Consider the following 12,395-nt stretch of genomic DNA (forward strand, 5'->3'; position numbering starts at 1 on the left):
TGCATGCAGCCCAGCAAAGCACCAGCGGAATCGCCGCTGAGTCTGTGGTCGTGGCCGTCCAAACCATGGTCCATGATCCACATAGACTTTGCAGGTCCCTTCCTGGGGAAGATGTTTTTAGTTGTGGTGGATGCATATTTAAAGTGGATAGAGTGTATAATCATAAAGATTAAAGAAAATATTACAGCGGTGAGGAGGGATGATATGTTAGAGGGATCATCAAATGAGGCCATATGGGTCGAATTGAAAAATAAAAAAAGGGCGACCACACTGCTAGGCATGTATTATAGACCCCCAAACAGTAGGAGAACATGAGAACATAAGAACATAAGAATTAGGAATAGGAGTAGGCCATCTAGCCCCTCGAGCCTGCCTCGCCATTCAAAAAGATCATGGCTGATCTGGCCGTGGACTCAGCTCTACTTACCCGCCCGCTCCCCATAACCCTTAATTCCCTTATTGGTTAAAAATCTATCTATCTGTGATTTGAATACATTCAATGAGCTAGCCTCAACTGCTTCCTTGGGCAGAGAATTCCACAGATTCACAACCCTCTGGGAGAAGAAATTCCCTCTCAACTAGATTTTAAATTGGCTCCCCCGTATTTTGAGGCTGTGCCCCCTAGTTCTAGTCTCCCCGACCAGTGGAAACAACCTCTCTGCCTCTATCTTGTCTATCCCTTTCATTATTTTAAATGTTTCTATAAGGGAGGGAGATAGAGGAGCAACTATGTAGGCAAATTGATGTGAAGTCGAAAAACCATAGGGTCGTAATCGTAGGGGATTTTAACTATCCAAATATTGATTGGGACAAATTTAGTGTGAAGGGTATAGAGGGTGCGGAATTCTTGAAATGTTCAAGAGAACTTTTTTAGTCAGTATGTAGCAAGCCCAACATGAGAGGGGGTAGTCTTGGATTTAGTTTTGGAGAATGAAGCTGGGCAGGTTGAAGGGGTATTAGTGGGAGAGCACTTGTGTGCCAGTGACCATAATTCAGTCAGATTCAAGTTGGTTAAGGAGAAGGACAAGAATAGGCTTGGAATAAAAGTTCCGAATTGGGGAAAAGCTAATTTTGCTAAGTTAGGGAGTGATTTGGCCATGGTGGACTGGAAACAGCTACTTGTGGGTAAATCAGTGTCGGAACAGTGGGAGGCATTTAAGGAGGAGATCCGGAAGGCTCAGGCCAAACATGTGCCTTGAAGAGAAAGGCTGGGAAAAATAATTCGAGAGCCCCTTGGATGTCTAGGGACTTACAGGGGAGGATTAAGAAAAAAAGGGACGCATATATCATATAACAATGGCTAAATACTATCGAATCTTTAGAGGAATATAGAAAGTTAAGAGGCAAAATTGAAAAGGATATTAGGAATGCTAAGAGAGAGCATGAGAAATTCTTGGCCAGTAAAATTAAGGAAAACCCTAAGATGTTCTTTAAATATATTAAGAGTAAGAGGGTAACTAAAGAAAGGGTAGGGCCTATTAGAGACCATGAGGGTAATCTCTGTGTGGAGGCGGAAGATGTTGGGAGGGTTCTTAAAGAATACTTTGCATCTGCTTTCACAAAGGAAAGGGCGAATGCAGATACTGCTATCGAGGAAGAGTGTGATATTCTGGATGAAATAAATATAGTGAGAGAAGAAGTATTAAGGGGTTTAGCAGCTTTGAAAGTGGATAAGTACCCAGGCCCGGATGAAATGCATCCTAAGCTGTTGAGCGAAGTAAAAGAGGAAATAGCAGGGGCCTTCACCATCATTTTCCAGTCCTCTTTGGATCTGGGCATGGTGCTGGAGGATTGGAGAACTGCTAATGTAATACCCTTGTTTAAGAAAGAAGAAAGGGATAGGCCGAGTAATTACAGGCCTGTCAGTCTAACCTCAGTGGTGGGAAAATTATTGGAAAAAATCCAAAAAGACAGGATAAATCTGCATTTGGAAAGCCAAGGATTAATTAGGGACAGACAGCACGGATTTGTTAAGGGAAGATCATGTCTGACTAACCTGATTGAATTTTTTGAGGAGGTGACCAAAAGGGTCGATGAGGGTATTGCGTACGATGTAGTGTATATGGACTTTAGCAAAGCTTTTGATAAGGTCCCACATGGTAGACTGGTCATGAAGGTTAAAGCCCATGGAATACAGGGCAAAATGTCAAGTTGGATCCAAAATTGGCTTGGAGGTAGGAAGCAAAGGATAATGATTGGTGGATGTTTTTTTGACTGGAAGGATGTTTCCAGTGGGGTTCCGCAGAGCTTAGTACTGGGACCCTTGCTTTTTGTGGTATACATCAACGATTTAGATTTGAATATAGGGAGTATGATTAAGAAGTTTGCAGATGACACTAAAATTGGCTGTGTGGTTAATAATGAAGAGGAAAGTCATGGACTGCAGGATGGTCAGGTGGGCAGAGCAGTGGCAAATGGAATTTAATTCAGAGAAGTATGAAGTGATGCACTTTGGGAGGGCTAATAAAGAAAGGGTATACACATTAAGTGGTAGGCCACTTAATAGTGTAGATGAATAAAAGGACCTTGGAGTGCTTGTCCACAGATCCCTGAAAGTAGCAGGCCAGGTGGATAAGGTGGTTAAGAAGGCATACAGAATGCTTGCCTTTATTGGCTGAGGCATAGAATATAAGAGCAGGGAGGTTATGCTTAAATTGTATAATACTTTGGTGAGGCCACAGCTGGAGTATTGCGTGCAGTTCTGCTCGCCGTATTATAGGAAGGACGTGATTGCACTCGAGAGGGTGCAGAGGAGATCTACTAAGATGCTGCCGGGAATCTTACTTATGAGGACAGATTGGATAGGCTGGGTTTGTTCTTATTGGAACAGAGAAGGTTGAGAGGAGACCTCATTGAGGTGTACAAAATATTGAGGATGAATTTTTCCAGATTTTTTCTCCCTAAATTGGCCTGGGTTTTTATCTGGTTTTTTCCTCTCCTAGGAGATCATGTGGCTCTGGTTGGGGTAGAATGTAGAATGTTTTAGTATAAGGGGTGTCACAGTTGTGGTGAGGCGAATTGGTTGGGCTGGGTGCTCTTTGCCTTTCCGTCATTGTTCATAGATTTATATGTACTCTTTCGGGCTGCTGACCAAGGGTCGTGTGGCTCTTTGTCGGCCGGCGCGGACATGATGGGCTGGAATGGCTTCCTTCTGCGCTGTAAATTTCCATGTTTCTATGTTTCTATGTCATCCAGCACATCCACAGCTACCATTGAGAATCTCAGTGTCATGCTCGCGACACATGGTCTGCCTAACATCATTGTTAGCGACAACGGATCGTGCTTCACCAGTCAGCAGTTTCAAGAGTTCATGAAACTCAATGGTATCAAACATGTAAGGTCAGCACCGTTGAAAGCTGCATCCAATGGGCAAGCAGAATGTGCTGTCCAAATCATAAAGTAGAGTATGAAGCGAGTAACCCAAGGGTCATTGCAGACGCGCCTGTCATGCAAACTGCTTAGTTACAGGACAAGACCATACACGCTTACCGGGGTCTCACCTGCTGAACTAATGATGAAGAGAGGTCTTAAGACCAAGCTTTCTTTTGTACACCCTGACTTAAATAATCATGTTGAATTTAGAAGACAAAGTCAGCAAGGGAATCACGATCGTGCAGCTGTGTCACGCGATATTTCTGTAAATGATCCTGTATATGTTCTGAATTATGGTCAGGGTCCCAAGTGGATCGCTGGTGTCATGGCCAAGGAGGGCAACAGAGTATTTAATGTCAAGCTCAAAAATGGGCAAACATGCAGGAAACATATGGATCAGACAAAGCTGCGGCACACAAACAAAGCGGAACAGTCGGAGGAAGAGACAATCGATGACCAACCTACCCCCAGTCATCAGAGGACTCAGTGGTCATCAGTGAATCGGGACTTTCAATCACTGACATGTTCAATGAAAATGGACTTTCAATCCCTGACATGGCCATTGCCACTCCCACCAGGTCAGCCACCCAGCCCTCAGTCACAACAGACTCTGAACACTCACCCAAGGCTGGAGTTGAACTGAGACGGTCAACCCGGGAGCGTAAAACACCAGACCGTCTCAATTTGTAAAAGACTGTGTTAATATCTCAGAGGGGTGTATTGTCATGTATGTACTTTTGGGATCACTAGCCACTAGATGGCATCACTGTTGGAGGCCATTGGGCTGCATGCAAGTGTGTGCAGCCCAAGTATAAAAGGCCAGCCATTTTGTATATTCGTCACTTTGGGCCTTAATAAAGCAGAGCCAAGGTCATACCTCTTGGAGTTAAACAGTATTCAGTCTAACAGTTATTGCATACACAACAGAAGCATTTTGGGACATCCTGAGGTTGTGAAAGCCGTTGTATAAATGCAATAGTTTCTGTAAGAAATTGCTACTTTACAGTGTTTTTGATTTTAGCACATTTATAATACCCACGGGCCACCACTTTACTACACTGAAGTCACTATTACAAACTTGGAACATCAGAACCAGGAGCAATGGAATGAGAAAAGAGACCTGGGCCACTCAAACCTGTTGTGTTCAAACTGCTCTATCGCACATTCTGCCCAACCCATGTGAACGCCTGAGAGTAGATGCTCCAGAAGTTGAGCCTCTCTTCCCCAACTCCCAAAACAAATAAAGGAAAACTCGAGAAGGTATATCCAACCTTCTATCCTACACTACTCAGTCTTGATTATGGACAGGAAGAGACCTACTGGTCCATCCAGCCTGTCCTACAAAGCCATGATTCCCAATGCCTCACAGTACAGACACTCCCCACTCCAACCCCTGGGAGAGACGCAAAAAAAACAGATTTGTAGGCAGCAAGCGGTTAGGTCTGATCGGGTGGTGGTTGCAGATTCAATAGAAAGATTGCAATGCCGACATACTCCTGAATGTGAGACATTCATACCATTCATGGCAGTGTTGAGAAAAGAAAAAGAAAGGCTTGCATTTCTGTAGCACTTTTCACGACCACCAGACGTCTCACAGTGTTTTACAGCCAATGAAGAACTTTTGGAGTGTAGTCACTGTTGTAATACAGGTAGTAGCCTTCAAAAGGGAATTGGATAAATACTTGAAGGAGAAAAAATTTCAGGGATGTGGGGAAAGAGCCGGGTTGGTGGGACTAACTGGATTGCTTTTGAAAGAGCTGATGCAGACTCGATATGCCGGATGGCCTCCTTCTGTGCTCTATTTTTCTATCATCCTATGATAAAAACCCAGGCCAATTAGGGGGGGAAAAAAGCTGGAAAATTCCTCTCCGAACCCTCTGAGGTGATCTAAGAATTGTCCAGGAGACCTCTCTGATCCTGAGTAAAGTTACCAGGTACCTATCCTTGCACGAGGTGAACTCCACTCCAGCTAGAAAAAGGTCTGGCTCTTGCTTGGAGCGATTCAGCGAATCAGTGTTCACCTCATGAGCCGACAGCTTGTTCCACTATTCTCTGGGGAAAGAAGAACCTCCTACGGTCTAAACTAGTTCTGCCCTTACGAATTGACTTCTTCGGCTTCGCCCTTCCATTGTCCCAGCAGCTCAGGTACCGCCATGTTCCAGGCAGCTTCCGTTTGTCCCTCCATAAACCAATCCTGCTCTTAACTACGGCTGTGCTGATTAAAGGTCATTGACCCAAACGTTGGGCCAAAAATCTCGCTCTCTACAAGCGGGTACGATGTGTGCGTGGAGGCCCCGCAAGTGTCGGTTCTCGGCGTGCAATGCGCATGTGCCGAAAACTGGAACTGGCAATCTCTCAAAATGTCTTTTGACAGATCACACGCATCCCTGGGATAAGGTCCTAGACTGACATTCCAGTGCAGTGCTGAAGGAGTACTGCACTGTCCGAGATGCCATCTTTTGGATGAGACGTTAAACCGAGGCCCTGCCTGCTCTCTCAGGTGGACGTAAAAGATCCCATGGCACTATTTCAAAGAAGAGCAGGGGAGTTATACCTCGTGTCCTGGCCAATATTTATCCTTCAATCAACATAACAAAAAAATAGATTATCTGGTCATTATCACATTGCTGTTTGTGGGAGCTTGCTGTGTGGAAATTTGCTGCTGCGTTTTCTACATTACAACAGTGACTACACTTCAGAAGTATTTCATTGGCTGCAAAGAGCTTTGGGACATCCAGTGATTGTGAAAGGCGCTATATAAATGCAAGTCTTTCTTCTTTCCTTCTCTGTTTCTCTCTCCACACATGATGCCTGACCTGCTGAGTATTTCCAACATTTTCGGTTCTTAGCTATCTAGTTACCATCGAGCTACATTGAGTCTGCAGCGCAGTATCAGACCACTTGGTCCAACTGGTCTATGCTGCCATTTATGCTCCACATGAGCCTCCTCCAACCACTATTTACCCAAATGGTCAGTAATTTCTATTTTTTGTAAGTGTTGGTGGATGCGATATTAACTGTGTTAGGTGGGCGTCTACTCCATTCTCTGAAAAAGTCTGCATTCATGTCCCATGTAAGGAGAGATGTTTATGGTTATTCTGATAAACGCAATATTCATATAATTGACTCCTGGTTTAGCAATGCCTCGATTTCAAAATTCTCATCCTTGTTTACAAATCCCTCCATGGCCTCGCCCCTCCCTATCTCTGTAATCTCCTCCTGAGATTCTGCCCTCTTGAGAATCCCTGATTATAACTGCTCAACCATTGGCGGCCGTGCCTTCAGCTGCCTGGGCCCCAAGCTCTGGAACTCCCTCCCTAAACCTCTCCCCTTTTCTACCTCCTTTTCCTCCTTTACGATGCTCCTTAAAACCTTCCTCTTTGAACAAGCTTTTGGTCATCTGCTGTAATTTCTTCTTATATGATTCGCTTTCAAATATATTTGTTTTGTCTTAAAACACTCCTATGAAGCATCTTGGGATGTTTTACTACGTTAAAGGTGCTTTAGAAATACAAGTTGTTGTTGTAAAGGGTCACATGGTATGACACAGGCAATGGTGTACTGTGGGTTACTGGGGATTTATTTGAGATCTATATAGATTTCATAACAACATTTTGGAGTTCAAGAACAATGCTATAACCCAATGTGTCTTGGGTGAAATGGAACTTGATTCAGGACCATTCATGCCACACAGGGATATTGTATTGTGTGAAGGGTTAAATGGTAGTAGTTCAAATTATTCAAAATAGCCAAAAGATGAATTATAGTTCATTGTCACTCAAGAGCAAAAAAAATATAGTCATGTCATATTTCGTGGCTGGATGCACAATCATTATTTCAACACACAGAGGATTAGGTTGGCGTGAACGCACTCTGGTTGCTAAGGTATCTGTATCCATATAAGAAAATTGGCATATTTTAGCTTCGGAAATGGAAAAGATCTGTCGTCCCTGGGGTTTCATCATGGACAGGGCAATAAATAATGGAGTGCTAAATGTCAAGGCAGATATCTGTGCATACACAATAGTAAGCCTGAAAATTACAGAGCTGTCAATTCTATATACAGGCCCTAGTTTGCAATGCATTCAGTTTGTATTACACATTCTTTTTTTTAGTCCATGATTTGTTTATTCTCTTACCCACCTCCCCCTTTAATAAATGTCATTCATGGTTGTAAATTATTTACAGATTCGGCCTCTGTTTGATAATAGGCAACATGTTCCAGAAATTAAATTCAAAAATGTAATGAAATCCCCATTGCTCTGCCACAAACATGAACTATTAGACTTTGGGGCTGCTATATCCATTTGACTTGATGACCCCATGATTGATGTGCCATTAACTCTTTAAGGCCAAGTCTTAATCTGCAAAGGCAATCCGTTTTTGGCCTGATACTCCAAAAGAATGCGGCTTCAAACGTTCTTTACGGGGTGCTGCACTGTAGATTTTTTATGTCGTGTTTTTTTAAATTTCAAAGCTATTTCAAAAGCATTCAAAGAAGTTTAATTTTACACTTCTCAAGATAGCATAGAAAGAAAGACTTGCATTTCTATAGTGCCTTTCACAACCTCAGGATGTAACAAAGTGCTTCACAGCCAATTAAATACTTTTGAAGCGTAGTCACTGTTGTAATGTGGGAAACGCGGCAGCCAATTTGCGCACAGCAAGCTCCCACAAACAGCAATGTGATAATGACCAGATAATCTCTTTTATTGATTGAGGTTAAATAAATATTGGCTGAGGACACCGGGGAGAACTCTCATGTTCTTCTTCAAAATAATGCCATGGTATCTTTTACATCCACCTGAAAGTGCAGACAGGACCTCGTTTAACGTCTCATCTGAAAGATGGCACTTCCGACCGTGCAGCACTCCTGCAGTACTGCACTGGGAGTGTCAATCTAGATTTTTGTGCTCAAGTCTCTGGAGTGGGACTTGAATCCACAACCTTCTGACTCCGAGGCGAATGTGCTACCCTCTGAGCCATGGCCGACACATGAAGCTTATTGTAACAGCATCTCCCAGGCCTGGGGCCTACACCACTGAGAAGGCCAAGAACTGCATGATTATGGGAGCAGCGTTACCTCTAAGTTCCCCTCCAAGTCATATATTATTCTGACTTGGACGCACATCACTCTTCCTTCAGCATGGCTGGATCAATATTCTGGAATTTCCCTAGCTAACACCATCATGGGAGCACCATCAATATAAGGCTTCAGTGGTTCAAGGAGAACTCGCACCACCATTGCCATCTTCTCAGGATATCCAGAGATGGGCAGTAAACACGGTCTTGCCATTGCTGCCAACACACTAAGATTTATTAACCTACAGCTACGTGGAAATGCGAAGGCTTTCCATTATTTCTAAAAACGCCGTTCACTATGCTTGTAGCTACCCACAGAGTGATAAATCTTAATGACTGCCAAACAATCTCTCTGGCCCTTAACATTTAATTTTAAAAGTGTGGAATCTCATTCCTTCTGAAGTTTATTATTGTTGGAGATTTTTTTTAAATTGAAAATTTAATATTTTCTAAACTTTTTCTTTCTCTCTCCTTTATCTCTCTTAATCTTTCTTTCCCTCTCTTTATTTTGCTATTGATTTTACATTGAATTAAATATTCAAATTCATACTTCCTGGTTTAGACTCTGCGTGTCTCAGTAAGGATTCTTCAATCTGATTGGTTGAAGAGCCTGCTTGACCTGCTCACTCATGGTCCTCTGTAGGGGGTGCCACACTGAAAAAGGATCTCCAGTAACCGTAATTTGCCGCTCAAAACCCACCAAAAGTCTGTGGGCAGCTGTACATGTACTGAATGGTGAGTGCCGCTCCTTCGCAGCTGACTGCAAAATCCGGGCCAATATTTTTATCTTGTTGGGGTGTCTTGGTGCTAAAAATCATTCACTGACTGAATAGTCATGCGGCAAATTACTCTCGGCTCTTTGCCAAGTTTTTGTTCTTTGAGACTGTAATGTATTTGCTTCATGGGAGATTTGCGACTCAGGGCCACATCTCTTAATCCCCTGAATTTGCTGACCAACTTGTGCCTTAATAACGCCGTGGGTTGTTAACATGTCGTTATTTTTACATCAACAACCGGCCCGTGATATAGGACTGGAGTCACCTGTAGTCAAGAGCGGACAGGGATGGCAGGAAGGGCACTAGTGATCTTCTTGGGTTTTTACCACAATCCCGGAATGAGTTCATGTGACCTTATTAACCCCTCGAGGACTATGACAATCTGCCTGCCGCAAAAAGTGCGTCAATGTTAAAAATTTTCATTTCACATCTTTTCAGATCGGCCTGTACTCATTGTCATGCCTCCTGTTGAACCTCATCCTCCTAATACAGCTTGAACCTCCCTTATTCAGAACTCCCTTATGCAGAACCACCCCTTGTCCAGAACCATTCCCAGCCACCGGATGTCGTGTAGGCAGAACTCCGACATGAACAAATTGAAGTCTTTCCTCGCTGCCGGCTCCCGTAACCGCTGGTCTGACCCCGCAATCCACCGCTCCCCCCCCACCACCCCCCCCCCATTATCTCTCTGCCGCACTCCCAGACCCAAGCCAGCCAGCCCCGATATCCCCTTGCTCAGTACCTGCACCATTCAATTTGACGTGACCACCTCTCGTCTGGAAAATCCCTTATCCAGAACAGGCCAGGTCCCGAGGGTTCCGGATAAGGGAGGTTCAATCTGTAGTTTTTTCTGTATTTCACCCAAAGGTGGCTGTACAAAGGTGAGGTATGCAGTTGTGAGCCTAGTGGATGAATTGGTAATGTGTAGTGTGATTGTTAAATCTTTGTTAATAAACCAACTAGTTCTTAATAGCAATGTGATGCTATGAATACTTAAGCAAAGAACTCATGAAGCAAATACATTAAAATAACCATATTGTGCACATTCTGTAATGGAACGTTTAACCTTATTAAACTCACCATTCGTATATGACCTGCACCCAGGCCTCTACCAACATGCATTCAAACTAGACGACCGAGTGAAGTAGCTCACCTCTCAGGATCTCCACTTGGTACCTTCCTCTGGATGTTTTTGGCTGAGATCAGAAACTGAATGCATGCTAATTCCTGGGGGGAATGGCTGGAGGAGATGCTAACTTATCGTTATTGCAATTGAACAGGGCTTTGGTGAGATCACACCTGGAGTACTGGTCTCCTTATCTGAGCAAGGATATATTTGCCTTAGAGGCGGTGCAATGAAGGTTCACTAGATTGATTCTTGGGATGAGAGTGTTGTCCTATCAGGAGAGATTGAGTAGATTGGAGTTTAGAAGAATGAGCGATGATCTCATTGAAACGTATAAGATTCTGAGGGGGATTGACAGGGTAGATGCTGAGAGGCTGTTTCCCCCTGGCTGGAGTGTCCACAACTACGGGTCATAGTCTCAGAGTAAAGGGTCGGCCATTTAGGACCGAGATGAGCAGGAATTTCGTCACTCAGAGGGTTGTGATTCTTTGAAATTCTCTGCCCCAGAGGGCTGTGGAGGCTGAATCTTGGGTATATTCAAGGCTGAGATAGATTTTTGGACTCCAGGGGAATCAAGGGATATGGAGATTGGGCGGGAAAGTATTGGGGTCGAAGATCAGCCATGATTTTATTGAATTACAGAGCAGGCTTAAGAGGCAGTATGACCTACTCCTGCCCCTAATTCTTATATTCTTATGTTCTAACACCATCTCACAATGTGTTGGCACTGAATTTTTATAAGTTTTTCTTTCTGTGCACACCTCCTGTCTACAAAACTGTACGTCTTATAATCATGCTTTTGACATACTTTTGTGTCAAATTTTTCTATTAGAAATTACCATGTCCATATTTATAATGGCGACTGCCTGTGTTAACTTGTCATACTGCAATTATACCCTCCCACCAGTGACAGTGCTGTACTGCCTCAGTTGCACGTCTGGTTGCTGTTCAACCTGTCCCTCAGGAAATTCCAGTGCTTTAATCAACTTCTCAAACTGTTGTCAGTGTTGCTATTAAACAAAGTCTGATAAAAAATGTTTTAATCTCTGCAAGAGTAGGAGTTAACTGGTTGTTGGGCGGCACTTCTTGCCCCAGAGAGTAGTGAGCTTCTGGAATACATTGTTGGCTGGTGTGGTGGGTGCTGACTCTCTAAATGCCTTCAAAAGGTAGCTGGACCAGTTGCTGACTGGGGCAGAGATCGCATCATGTAGAAGGTCAGTGTCTTTACAGGTAACGTTCGATCCATGTGATCTCCCGGACTGGTTTCCATCGCCTGAGGGGGTCGGAGAGGAATTTCCCCCTTATTAGCCCTGGGATTTTTCTGCCTCTGCCAGGAGATTACGTGGCTGCAGAGGGGATGATAGGGAGGGGTGGGATGGTGGTGGTGCAGAGGAGAGGGAAGAAGTGATTAGTCCAGGCATCGCAGTGTGGGGTAGGCTTGATGGACCAGCTGGTCTTTTCCTGTCCCTCAATTTTGTATGTTCATAAAGTAAGGACAGAATGTATTATTTTAAAATGGGACTGATTTTACATAGAACTACATAGAATATACAGTACAGAAAGAGGCCATTCGGCCCAACCTGTCCATACCGGCGTTTATGCTCCACTCGAGCCTCCTCCCATCTTTCTTCATCTAAATCTATCAGCATAACCCTCTATTCCCTTCTCCCTCATAGGCTTGTCTAGCCTCCCCTTAAATGCAACCACTCCCTGTGGTAGCGAGTTCCACATTCTCACCACTCTCCGGGTAAAGAAGTTTCTTCTGAATTCCCTATTTGATTTCTTGGTGACTAACTTATATTCATGGCCTCTAGTTATGCTCCTCCACATAAGTGGAAACATTCTCTCTGTATCTACTCTATCAAAACCTTTCAGAATTTTAAAGACCTTTATTAGGTCACCCCTCAGCCTTCTCTTTTCAAGAGAAAAGAGACCCAGCCTGTTCATCCTTTCCTGATAGGTATACCCGCGCATTTCTGCTATGATCCTTGTAAATCTTTTTTGCACACTCTCCAGTGCCTCTATGTCCTTTTTATATG

The sequence above is a fragment of the Pristiophorus japonicus genome, chromosome 14, assembly GCF_044704955.1.
Source record: "Pristiophorus japonicus isolate sPriJap1 chromosome 14, sPriJap1.hap1, whole genome shotgun sequence".
NCBI classification, from domain to species: domain Eukaryota; kingdom Metazoa; phylum Chordata; class Chondrichthyes; family Pristiophoridae; genus Pristiophorus; species Pristiophorus japonicus.